Source organism: Chamaea fasciata, unplaced genomic scaffold (genome assembly GCF_029207755.1).
Source record: "Chamaea fasciata isolate MVZ Bird 193981 ecotype frontalis unplaced genomic scaffold, bChaFas1.0.hap1 SCAF_3, whole genome shotgun sequence".
Classification (NCBI taxonomy): Eukaryota; Metazoa; Chordata; class Aves; order Passeriformes; family Sylviidae; genus Chamaea; species Chamaea fasciata.
Genome location: NW_027094088.1, coordinates 38790530 through 38804299, shown reverse-complemented (window position 1 = coordinate 38804299; position 13770 = coordinate 38790530).

Sequence of the window (13770 nt, the reverse complement as noted above, 5' to 3'; positions counted from 1 at the left end):
AGCCCTCTGTGCTGTAACACTTTTTTAGGTGTTTGACTGCTGCAGGGGTATCTACAACCTTACGAAAAGCTTGTATGCTCTAGAAACTATTCACCTGCAACAATTTTGTTTTTTACAAAAACAAAATAGTGGGACAGAAATTCAACGTGTCATCCTTACAAATAACTTCTTTACCATTTTTGGAATTCACTGTGTAGAATTGGTTCTGATAGTAAGTGCCTTTTGGAAGAGTAATGGAAATTCAATAGTGCGAAAGTCACTCCTTTCAAAAAACTCCCCCTCCAAAAAAAAAAAAAAAACCCGCAAAAAAGCAAACCAAAAAAACCACTCCAGAAACCAACGAGAAAACTCCAAACCAAAACAACAATTACTTCCCCACAAGCAGAGGCTGAAAAGTAATTTGGGGTCCTTGCTTTGTACTTGAAGAAAAGATCGCTCAGCAGTATGGGTTGGGAGGAAGAAAGTTCAGAGTCGTGATGTGCCTTGGGGTCATGAACCCCTGTCTTATTCCCTTAAGAGAGTCCTAATACCTCGACTGTAAATGATTCTGGGTCATTATAATTTGCTAACAATATCTTTGGATTCTGGGGTCCACAGAAGAGCTATTCTTTATGAGTGCTCTCATTTCAGTCACTACCTTGTTCCATGAATATTTGTTGCATGTCTCAAAGGTGAAGTGCTTTGCAGAGGGGTCCCATAGGCAGTTTATATGCCCTTTGTGACCCAAATACCCTCTCTAATTATCTACAGAGTGGTCTTTTCATAGATATTTTATTTTATCATTTATGTCAGAGCTAGGTTTTAAAAAAACTTTGATTATGCACATTGTCTAGCCTGTTGAGTGGAAGTAGATGAACAGCATTGGAATTAACCACCTTGGTGGGTGAGTACTTTTTCTAATTGAAAGAATGAAACTGCAAATGAATCTCCATAACTATGATTTTTGGAGTGCTTTAAGTGTTGATTGAAGTAGAAAGAGGACATGCTGAAGTGCTATGCTTTCTTCTCTTTCCACTGTCCTTTCTATTTTGAAGGAAGGTGGCAGTCGGCACTGTAGGTTTGCAAGAATTGATCCAATGACGTTGAAAAGGCCATGTGGTTTAGACTGAATCCCTCCATCCTCTGTCTGCCTTTCCTCTTGAATGAATCCAGAACAGCGAAGAAATGAACCAGAGTCACTCGGTCTTGCCAAAAATGGCATTCTCTGTATGAGCAAATACAACTCTTAGGTCTGGGGAACTTTGATGTGGAAAAGAGTTGTACCTCTAAAGTTGGTGACAGCAAGGCAGGTAATCTGGGGACTTCAGTTCTGGACTTTTAAATCCCACTTTAATCCTACCTCTAAATATAGAATCCTTTTGTGGATTTGGGCTTAAGTCCTTTCTAGCAGGAAGGACAGTTCAACACTGAAATTGATTTTATTTAACAAGGTTGTGTAATTTCAATTATCAGATGTTTTTTAACTTGTACTGGAGGTCTGTCATGATGGATTTATATAAAGTAGACTTTATTGGAGCAGGGGTTGAACAGGACAGGAACTTAAGGTCACTTCTAGCCTTACTTTCTGTAATCTACACTTAGAATTCAGCATTAGCTGTTCTTCTGTTCTGGCATGAATGGTTTGTGATTGGTTTGTTTCTGTGGAATGTAGGTTGATAATCAAGAAAATCTGCTGAGCTTTATTGTTGGTCTCTCAAGCTTTGAAGTAATAAAGTAAGCATGCAAGGCTGTCATAAAATTGATCTGAAGACTCTATTTCACTGTTTACTGCAGGATACATGTTCCATCCTGATTTATATGCTAAGAAGTTATGCTTAAGTGTATTCCATGCTATGGAGCAAAGCCACTGAGACCAATTAAGTTCTCTGTAATAATGAAGATACAACTGAGGGTGGAATTTGACTCATTGACTTTTCTGGGACTGTATAAATATGAATCGGGTATGGTTTTGTTCATACAAGTGTGGCTGAGTCCAATACTTAAATGCATATGTAGCTGAATACAAAAATACTGTATGAGATCCCTAGGCTAAGAGTGACTACTGTAGAATGAACAAAAACCACTGCAACTGTGCCCACTGTCTGGAGAAAAATCTTATCAGGTTTGTTTGCTTTTCTTCCTGCAGTATATGGTCTTAACTAAATGTTACAGAGTTATTTTTAAATATGTCTCCCTCAACATGCTTCTTTGAAATTCTATGAAATAAAAACTTTTATTAAATAAAGTGGCTGTGGTCCACAAATTCTTTAGAGTGAGGAGGAAAGTACAAAAACTTTTGACTACCTGTCCAAAAGTAGAGTTGAAAGGCAAACTGCTGGTAATGGTACGGTCAGTATTAACTAGATTGGAGTACTGGCTACGGTTCTTAAACTGCAGCACTGCTGCCTTGTGTTTGCCAGGTATCAGAAAATAAGAAGTATCTAGTCTGGTCAACAATTGATTTGATAGATAAAGGTGCATTTGCTGCTTAGTAGGCAGCACTCTAAGTTAGAAAATGCAATTTGGGTCATTTGAGTTCTGCTGCTAGTCTCTAATAAGGAGAAAACTTGTCTGTGACCATTTTAGTTGCTAGAAATTCATGCCTGTCTTTATAAAGTTTCTTTGAAAATTTTTTGAAAAGTTGTCTTGAAAATTCTGTATATAGAGAATGGATTAAAAATTAGTTCGTATACAAATACACACAATTCAAGACTGGGACCCAGGTGTCCCTTTTTGTATGCCAGTGCGCTAACCTAAGTGTTAGAGCTGATGTGAGATACGCTTCCGCTATCGTTCCCTGTCTTGTACAGTGCACGTTATAGCCTATTAAGAACTTTAAAATTTCAGCATGTGTTTCTTAAAGATGAATTCTTGAGATATGCTGACTATTGTTGGCTTCCATTTTAATTGACTATTAAAAGCAATGGAATTATTTAAAAGTGGAACCATTTTTCTCCAACAGTGGAATTCAAATTCAATATTCTTCCCATCTCTTTGGGGAAGATTGGTCCTGACTGGGTGACAGATGTTCACTGAAGTTGCCCCATCACTTAGCTGGATAGAGGAGAGAAGTTTCATGGGTCATGATAGGGACAGAAAGAGATCACTCATTACGGGCCAGGGAAAAACACACTTGGGCAAATTAGTTTAATTTATTACCGATCAAATCAGAGTAAGATAATGAGAAATAAAATCAAAACTTAAAACCACCTTATTCCCCACCCTTCCATTCTTCCTGGGCTTAACTGTTTCCTCCCCATCAGCTGGCATAGGGGGTTGGGGAATGGGCATTGTGGTAAGTCTTCACATGTTGCTGCAACTCCTTCTTCTTCAGGGCGAGAATTCCTCACACTCTTCCCCTAATCCAGTAAGATGTCCTTCCCATAGGAGACAGTTCTCCATGAACTTCTCCTGTGTGAGTCCTTCCATTGGCTGCAGTTCTTCACAAGCTTCTCCAATGTGGGGCCTTTTCCACAGGGGGCAGTCCTTGAGGCACAGCCTACTGCAGCATGGGACCCCATGAGGTCGTGAGTTCTGCCAGCAAAACTGATTCTGTGCAGGCTCCTGTCTCCACGCATCCACATGTCCTGCCAGTATCCTGCTCCACTGTGGGCTTTTCTTAGCCTCCTTTGGGCATCCACCTGCTCTGACATGTGTTCCTCCATGGATCTCTGCTCCACCACAAACCTTCATGGGCTGCATAGGCACAGCTCTCTCACCATAGTCTGCCCCACAGGCTGCAGGGAAATCTCTGCTTGAGCACCTGGAGCACCTTCTCCTCCTCCTTCACTGACATTCATATCTGCAGAGCTGCTTCTCTCACATACTCTTAGCCCTCTCTTCTTTGGCTGCAGTTGCTGTTGTACAGCAGGGATTTTACCCCTTCTAAACTATGTAATCCCAAAGATGTTACATCCCATCGATGGCCTGGACCAACAGCTGGTCCATCTTGGAGCCATTGGCTCTGTTGGATGTGGGGGAAGTTCTTAAAGTTACTTCTAGAAGCCAACCCTGTAGCCTCATGCTGCTACCAAAACTTTGCCACACCAATCCAACACAGACTGTGATTCTTCACCCAGGATCACTCTATATCTTCCCCTCCATGTGTTCCCAAGATACCAGCCTTGTGTTGTGCTTTTTAAACAACCTAATCATAAATTACTGTCTGTTTGTGATCCTATTTGCTGAATTCTTTCCAAAGTTTGATTTAACAAATAGTGATGGTGAATCCATTGTAAAGAGAGTGAAAACAAACTGCAGTACTAGCTGAGTACTGCTAGCAGTGATTAAAGAATGCTCTATTCAAAGTCTAAATAGACTTTTTCTGCAGTTCCAATGAAATTCTTTGGGTAGCAAAGTCCCTCTTTTCCACAACACTGCACTATTTTGTGACTGGACAAGACTGTGCTCTAAACTAGATAGATTCCACTTAGGTTTGAACAGACACCAACCAACTGGTGAAAGTGAAAAATTTTGTATGATGACCTTAGAGGCATGAGATTGCATCTTCAGTGTTATTTCTGAGATGTAGTAGTTCATTTTCTACCTAGACCTTTTACCCCCCACCAATCCCTGTGTCTTCATTGTTAGTTTGTCCTATTGCTACTTGCAAATGCTGAAGTGCTCCCCTCAGGACACTTGTTGTTCTACCTTGTACTTGCTATACACTCGTAATTAAAGGTGTGAGTATTATTCTTTCCTTATTAAGGAAACTGTATCCACTTCCCAAGATTGTACAATCTCTCTTACTGGGTTACAGGGATGGTGCTGGAAATACTGTGTGTCCTTTCACAGAAAAGTGAACAGGAGCCTGAGAGGTTGAAGTAGAGAAAAAGATTTATTAGTTATCCAGAGAGCCTCCTGGCCAATGCAAGGCAATCCTCTACTCATTTTCATATACTTTTTTTCAGCTAAATTTAGCCATTCCCCAAAATATGGGATTTCTGCCGTTACTGCTGGAAGACTATAACAGGTTAATGCATCTAGCATGGAAGAAGTTTTTCATGATGTTCAGTGTAAATTATTTCTCAGATGAAATATACCTCGCTGTCAGGGAGCAGCCTAAATTTTCACTTTCTTAATTTCAGCCCATTACTCCTCGTTATATCCATTGTACCAATCTAAATAATTCATCACCCTTCCTAATGTTTATACCCTTCAAATATTTATAGGCAGTTATCACATCTCCCTTTAGTCAGAGCTTAGCTGAGCTGTTCATATTTAGACCTTTTAATCTTTCTACATAAGAAAATCCTTCCACATGAGATTGAGGGCCTGATCCTCAAAGGTATGTAGGTGCCCGTCATTGACTTGAGCAGAACTGTGGCCTAGATATTAGTACCATTAGGCAGCAGAATTTTTCCTCCTCTCTGAATTACTACTAATTTGTCAGTGTTAGATCCTAAGGGGTACAGAACTGAATGTGATATTCCGGGAGCATCATGACCAGTCTTCCCTGGTTTGCTGGGTCATGTATCACCTCAGCATGAGCGTCCCCCAGGGTGTGTTGTGCCTCTTCCTCTCACACAGAACTGGAAATTTGTATCTATGGTAGTCTCCAGTATTGCCCTTACTTGCCTTGTGGACCTCTGTAGTACAGATATCTTTCTAGTGAATTTGCAATTCTGTGTCTGTGAGTACATATATTTATTATAGATGCATACATATATAAAGAAATGGTACTTACTGCCCATCGTCTGAACATAGATGAATATTAAGAGGTTCTGCTGACCATTAATCTCTATATCACTACACTATATAGTTTTCCAGCTTTATATGGTGGCATTAATCACTACTCTTTGTTTACAGATTTTTTCAAACAATTTATTGTCCATGTAACTCTGCTCATGTCCACGCCAATTTGAATTAAAATTGTAAGGCAGAATCCTTATATCAAATGCTTTACTAAAATCTAGCCACAGTAAATTTAGCGCAGGGCATATTTCTTTATTCTCAGTAGTCTCTTAGGTCCTTCAGGTATGAATTTTGGTTTGAATCTTCCATTTTTTTCTTATGCAGTATGAATTATTACTGGTGGTGATGGTTTCTGGGCTGCCACACTTGGAAACGCTCTCTCGTTCCAGTTAGAAATGGAAATAGTCATCCCATAGACTGAAATTTTGTTGAAGGACCAATTTCTGCCTTCACAAAAGAGTTTGGACACACAGGTGTAGGTCTGGAATCAGTCAGAGCTGGACAGATCAGCAGACTACCACATTTGTGGTAACGACTGCATTTTTGTGGGCTTAACATAAAATGTTTTAGGTTTTATTCTTTTAGTCTTTTTTGTCTATTAAGGACATAGTTAAAGCAAAAATTTTGAAATTAAAATTGAATACTATGTAAATGTATAAAAGCAACTTTCTTTGAGTAGATAAAACTAATAACCATATTAAAATTAACTTTAGAGAGATTTCTTGGCAACATCAAAGTTTTGTCTGAGTAAATATCTTTTGATCAATTCTACTTCGGTTTTGTGTCTGGCAAATGTGAAATCAAAGTTTGGCACTTGATACTGCTATTTTAGAAGCCATAGTCCTGGTGCAGAGTGGTGCTACGTCAAAGCCTGTATATCATCAACAAGCCTGCCAGACTGAACTGTCTCTCCTTTGCTTGTTTTTCTGACAGTGTTTGGGTGGTGGATTTGGAGTTTTTGCCTGAAAGGGCTAGATGCTTGTCAAGTCTGTAAAAAAAAACCAACAAGACTTCAAAATATTACATGGTAGTAGCACCAAATTTGAATGGCTTTCCTAAGGCTAACTTAGCTCATCTATGCTATTTTTCTGGATGACCTTGTTTTATTGCAGGGGGAGAGCATTTCTCTTTTTAGTATTCAATACAATGCATTTATCATCTTTTATCTCTCACTATTTCACCTTTGCTCATTCTGAATCTCATGATACAGATTGTCATCTACAGCAAATGTATTTTACTGAAGACCCCTTTCAGTCTTCTACAGAACTGTGCATTATTTTAAGTCTTATACATGATTGCCTTCCAGAGGTATCGAATTTTAGCTTCAATCTTGCAAAGCTGGCTTGTTAGGTTTTTGATTTTTCTGGCATCACATGAATTCATTACATGAAATCTTCTGTTGTTTAAACTACTGCCCAAAGAGTTGTATGCCTATGTGGTGTAACTACGCATGGATGTGTCCTACCAGAGACACTTGTACTCTGCCTCTTTCTGCCACGTGAGAGACTATTTTAGGTTACATTTTCAAAAGAAAGCTTTTGACAGTGTAAAACTTGGTCCTCCTTGGCAGTGTTGACCCATATAGCTCTCCTGAGAAATCTTTTTAAGTGTAAGCAAGCCACTTCTGTGTGACCTTTAGCTGAAGCACTGTGAACAACACTGAAAACAAAACTCAGACACTTCTATGAGACAGTGAGCTCTTAGAGGGGCTACATGCTGCCTTGGACCAAGCTGGATCAATCAGACTTGGGAAATAAAGAATTTTATTTTTTTGGCTTTTAAACAGTAAGCAAAGCAAACAGGAAAGGAATAGCACCTCATAAGACTGATGCTCTACTACTTAATATCCACTTTTTTTCTACTATAATTTTATACCCCTGCAAATTTATAGTGCTGGAGAATCAGGTCCATAGTGTTCCTCTGACTCCCTGTAATGATTTAAAAAATACAAAAAAATGAAATGTTCAAGAATTAAGGGAATAAAAAGAATCTCACTCATTGATAATTTTACAAATCAATAAGATGAACTTCTTGCAAAACCCAGTTTATTTCAGTGTTATATTCTAAACTCTGAAAAAAGTGCTATAGCTTTCCAAAATGTGATTGCTCAATTGGTCATTTCCTTTCTGTATAGGAACAGAATATTTGGGGTTTGATTTCATTAGGCTATTTCCTTTTACTGATTTGAATTCAAAACAGGCTATTTTCATTTACTGATTTGAATTCAAGACTTTCAATTCTAATAAAATAGGAATGGCAGGAAGTGGATATACTTTCTACTCTCTTATTAGAATAATGGTGTTAGCTTCCTTAGTTCTAGAAAATGAATAAAGACACCAATTATTGATCTTGTGACAGGTTAAGAAGAATATTATCTCAATGCATAGTAGTCAACTTGACCTTTTATTGACTTGATCTTTAGCTTCTCTGAGAAACAAAATTAGGACACCTACATAACTTTGTGCTGTGACTTTGAAATTCTGAAATGGTTTAGAATATTTTGAAATTGGTAAAACAGTAATCTATCAAATCACTAGACTGTACTAGTAACACAGGCAGATAGAGTTGAGAAAGGTTTTGGTCAATAACCAATGATAGCATAGCTGTTGGGGATTTTGGATAAGGGTTTTTTTTTGTTGATTTTTTTATTATTTTTGTTAAGTTTCACTTTTTTTTTTTTTTTTTTTTTTTTTTTTTTTTTTTAAGAAAATGCTCCTTTTGCAAAGAGGACCTGAACACAGGGATAAGCAAGATTTCCAGTCCAACAAACACTGTGGGTTGGTTAATATTGTCCGAATTTCAAGCCCCACTTCCACTATGCCCGAAAATACTTTTTCTTGCTTTCTTGTGGAAAAGACTCTTCTAGTTTGGGTTTTGCTGCAGAAAATGTACTAAAAAAAACCAGTTTAATAAAAATAAGTTCTATGTGATGAAGATGGGAGTCTGCAAATAGAGGAGTGTAAACTAGTACATTCTCAAATATTTTGTCATAAAAAAGGTAACTTGATTCCCTGTAGGTCTTGTGGTAACACCAAGGTCATCCGTCTATCCTATATATCTCCATTTTTCTGCTATCAGAGAAGGAGATAGACATGAAGGGGAGATGTGGTGGAGCAAGTAACACATCTATTTATGTGGGAAACCACAGGATTATGAAGATGGGCGCATGCACCCTTGTGGGAAGAACCATATCTCCATGAGAACACCTGAAGGTGTCTTCTAGTAAGAGAATGCCTACAAAAATAAAGTATAAAATTGCTCCAAATTGATCCTTGCCTAGATTTGGGGAAAAACATATTGATGAAGACTGTTTTTCATGAAATATATAGACTTTCCTCTACAATATTCATAACAGTCACAAAAATAGTGCTAATCTTGTTGACCTTTATGCCTGATCAGTGTGAACAATGAAAGGTTATTCCTGCTATCAGTCTTTCATATGAAACAGCAGAGGTTGCTGTGACTGATACAAAGGTTACAACCCTACTGACGAACAGTCTGATGCCTTGGGATAAATTCTCTTTTGTAGTTCACTCTCTTAAAAACCATGGCAACCACACACATGCACAACTCCAAGCAAAAAAACAAATATATTCATGTGAAAAGACAGGGAAGTTACAAAAAAACCTTGAGATGTGTGAAAACTAGAAAATGTCAGAATTAATCGGTTTCTTGTGCTACAGTACACACACACTTAATACAGTGGCCTACTTGTGTTTTCAAATACTACCCTTTTCTCAGAATTTCTGACTTGTATGTAGAATGGGCGGGCATACCTAAAAGAGAAGTGAGGAAAATGTAACAAAGGACATTATTCCCCAGAAATGCTTTGCTTGTTGTCTATGTTCTTTCAAGTGTGCTTAGTGACTCAGATAGGCAGTTGTAAGGAGAGAAATTATAGTTTCTTTGGTTCTGTCCTTGAGTATCAGGTTGTAGAAATGCACTCTCTTCCTCCTTCTGCCATGGAAATCCTGTATGATGTTAGGTGAGAGGATTTTGGGTCATTCTTGCCACAGCTAGCAAGGAATTTTCCACCATTGTTTCTTGTGTGCCACTAACAGTCTAAGATGGGAGCATCTTCAACTGAATTACTTGGAGTTGCACTATGAACATAAGTGATGGTGTGCAGTATTGGGCATACTAGAAAAAAGTACTCAACTGTGGAGTCTAAAGTCAGGTAACTTTTGTTCTTAACAAATTTGTGCTATTGTTGCCTATCTTCAGAATGTAGGGGATGTCGCTTCTGCCACACTTGCAGACTGTGAATGCTAAGTACTTTTTAGGCCCTGCCAGAGGCAATGCCATAGAAAAGGCAACGAAAAATTAATCACTCTGTTTTAGGAGCAAAGAGACAGACCACATACTGTGAACACACACCACAATAATGAGTGAATGACTGTACAAACTGTCCCCACATTGATCAAAACATGGATCCTGCTGAAATATTAGAGCCACTGGCACTGAGAAATGTAGCAGAAAAGCAAAGGAACAGGAAGCTGAACGAAGTCACATATAATCATATTTCTGCCACATAACTATATTTTGTGCCATTTTCATGGTTTTCCCTGCAACCTTTTTCCTTGCAATTTCTTGCTGGTTATAGGCAATGCAGCAGGATTTCCTCTATGGACCTGACTTCCCCAGGGCTTCTTGTAAGCTATAACTGAGACGGGGATAACTCAAAGTTTTTGATTTCTAGACATTCAAATTGAATCCAGTGACAGAGTTAGAAAAATGAAACATTATGGATTAGCAGAGCCTAGCCCTGGGTATTCAAGAGGAATCACTGATGGCCTTCTGTGTTATTTCAGCTAAAGCTAGAAAAGCTTTTATTGGGAAAGTTCATTTTGGTACTGAGATTTTTTTTTTCAGGCTTATTGCTAACAGTGGAAGGAAACTTAAGACTATTTTTTCACTTTTTTCTCTCATATACATAACCAAAATCCACCACCAAAATTATGTGATGAGAAGACCTTTTGGAGATGTATGTGTAGCAGGATGAAAGACCTCATATGACCTACTCGCACAAGTACCTTTCTGAATGGTTTTAATACGCCTGAGCATCCTACACTTTTTTTGAAAAACAAAAACAAAAACAACCAACCAACAAAACAAACAACAACAACAAAAAAACATGATATACCACAGTCAGGAGCATTCTGGACTTGTTTGCTTCTATTTCATGGTGAGAAATTTCAAAGAGGCAAATTTCAGCCAGAAAAAAATTGCAATCCATTTCTTGTGTAATGCAGTTGTTTCCATACCCGTTCACTCTTTTCTGGGATCTTCCAGCTGTGACAGCTCATCAGCAGGAGTACCCACCAACCCCAGCTACTTAAACACTGTATGGATTATTTCAGCTATTCTTAGCCTGTCATATCCTTTTTCTTACAGGGCAACATTTTACTCTGCCAGTGGTGCTACAGAGTTTTGTTGATGTTTTCAGACTCTGTGCAGTATTCTTTTGGGCCAACAGAGTCTGCTCACCAATTCTCCCCATTATTTCTCCTCCATGTTTTTTTAACCTTGGGCATCATTTAATCAAAACCAACACAACAAAAAAAAAAAGTAATAATGCGTCTCTGCAGTAAATAGTGCTTTTTTACTGTTCTACATTTGGCATTGTGTTTTACTCATGGCATGTTACCATAAGGGAGGAAGTCCCAGAGACATAACAAATAATAATGCAGTAGTGTCTTTTTACATGGCTTTGTGTTCAATGCAGATTCAGTGTTTTGGAAAGGTGGACTTTTGGGAGTTTTGCAATTAGATTAAACTGATCATTTAATAATTGTGTTTCCTGGATGATTTAAATTTCTGTTAATTAGCACTGAAGGAAGAACAGTGTTGACCAGTCAGAGTTTACTCTGATGAAGTATGGGACCTGCCTGTAACAAGACGTCTGATTCTATTGTTAACAACAGAATAGGTAGGAGCCAGGAGGAAGATCATTTTTGGTATCCTGGCAGAGATTCTCCTGTCCCAAGAGTTATGGCAAAGAGTTTTCCTGAGTTGTTCTTGGCTTTTGGTGTCAGGAGTAAAGCAATCTAAAAGGATGGCTATCAAGTAATATTAAATAAGATTCCTGTGGAAATATACACAAAATGTTTAATGTGGGGAATAAGCAGTTCATATGTGCATGGTGCGAATGATGGAGGGTGGTTCTAATGGTTTGATTTTTGTTAAGGCAGCTTCCTTTTAAAAGGGTATGTACAAAGATCTTTGATAGTATAGATCTGCAGACTGTCATAATCTTGGTCTTGGCTTTTAATGGGAAGCTAAGAATGTTGGAAGTGCCAAGTGATGAATGCAGAAACAATCTCAACATTTAGGAATATCCCAGTGTTTAGATCCTTCTGTGTGGGAATTAGGTACCAAAAGTAAAGATTTGATACTTACTTTGTCACTTACTGGCTTATCTTCCCAAGTAATGAAATCCCCAGCTAAGCCTTTTTAGCACTCCTGTCCCATGGTGCATGTTTGGTGTAGCTGCTTTGATTCATGCTGTTTTGGGTTTTGATCTTTTCTCCTTCCTGCCTTTTTCTGCCTGCCCATCATCAGTAAGAAGCTGCCTTGCAGAATTTAAAAGCACACTGAACGTTTTAACTGGTATCAGTGGTTGGTTATCCAAATTTCTAGGAGGGCAATTGCTATTTAAAATAGTCCTGTTTTTTCTTTTGTAGTCTTAGTCCAGATAAAGTAACCATTAGCAGTTGTGTGAATCTCTTTGGTACTTTCCTGTGAATGTATTGGGAAATAAATATTAATTACACATTTAATAAATACTAAATACGCATCCACATGCATAATATGAATTTAATCTCCAAGTCACTAACTCCCAGGTCTACCTTCTGCTTCCCTTGGGGTGGGAAGCCTTGTGAGCTAATTAGTGATAGCCCATAACCTTCAGCCCTGAAGAGTATTGTTCGTTTTATTACTTGTGCTATGTTAAAAAATGGAGGATGCTGCTGGGTGATAAAATGTGTGGAAGCAGAAGAAACACTTGGCCATGAAAGAAAGTTTCAGGAATTCTCTGTCATCCTAGTACAAGGCCATCCTGCAATCACACATTACTTGTGTCTGGTGAACCCACAGCAGAATGAATTTGGGAAACAATCACAAGACAAATTTTAATAACTAAATAAATATGCATATATGTAGGGAGAGAAGTGTAAGAGCTCCAGCTGCCTTCATGGGGCTCATTGGAGGGCTCTCAAGGCATTGTGCTAGGCTGCCTTCTGGCCCTGAGCCAGTATATTGAAAAATTATACCTGCCTGGTCTAAGTAATCTAAGTAGTAAAATGTTGATAGTACCTTTTCCTGTAAATGCACTCCTGATAATGTTTGGTCCAGTTACAAAGAGATTCATCCATTGTATTCCTTTCTCAAGATGTAATGGGTTGCCCTGTTGCATACCTTAGCATTCTGCTGAGGCTTTAGCATTGTTGGAAGCTGGCTGCTGAAAGCATTTCCTTAGAATATAATGGAGTAATAAAATAAATTTTGTGAATGGGGGAGGGGAAAGTGGGACCTACAGCAGAGAGAGATGTTCTAAATTGCAGAAATTAGAAATAAATTACTCAAAACCAGTAGTATTTTTATGGCACTGTAACCTCTTCTCCTGCTGGGGCTTCTTAGAAAAGCCTAGAAATAACAAAAGGTGTGGAATGCAAAATAACAAAGGTCAGACAAAATGTTCGCTACTGAGATGAAAAGCTAGGTTGGAGATTAACTTGCTTTTTGAGGCATCTTTCTTACAGAAACAACAGTAGCACAGGCTCAGTGGCCCTCACCCTTATTGAAACCAAGTGAGTTAGAGCACATCAGGGACCCTAAGTAACTTTCCAAGCACACCCATGTCAATACAAATTAGCCACTAATTACTCCAAAACCCTGACTTTCTATATCAAAAGGTGTGTGGGAGTTCAGTTAACTCATGCCCCTCATGATTGCAGTAATGATGTCTCAATTACATGTGTATGTGTGTCTGAGAGATGCATGAACTCCCATTAATATGCCTACGCATTTTACTTGTGTTTATATAAAAACAGCACACATTTTTTTTCTGGTGCTTTTCAGTGGGTAATTTGTTAGCTG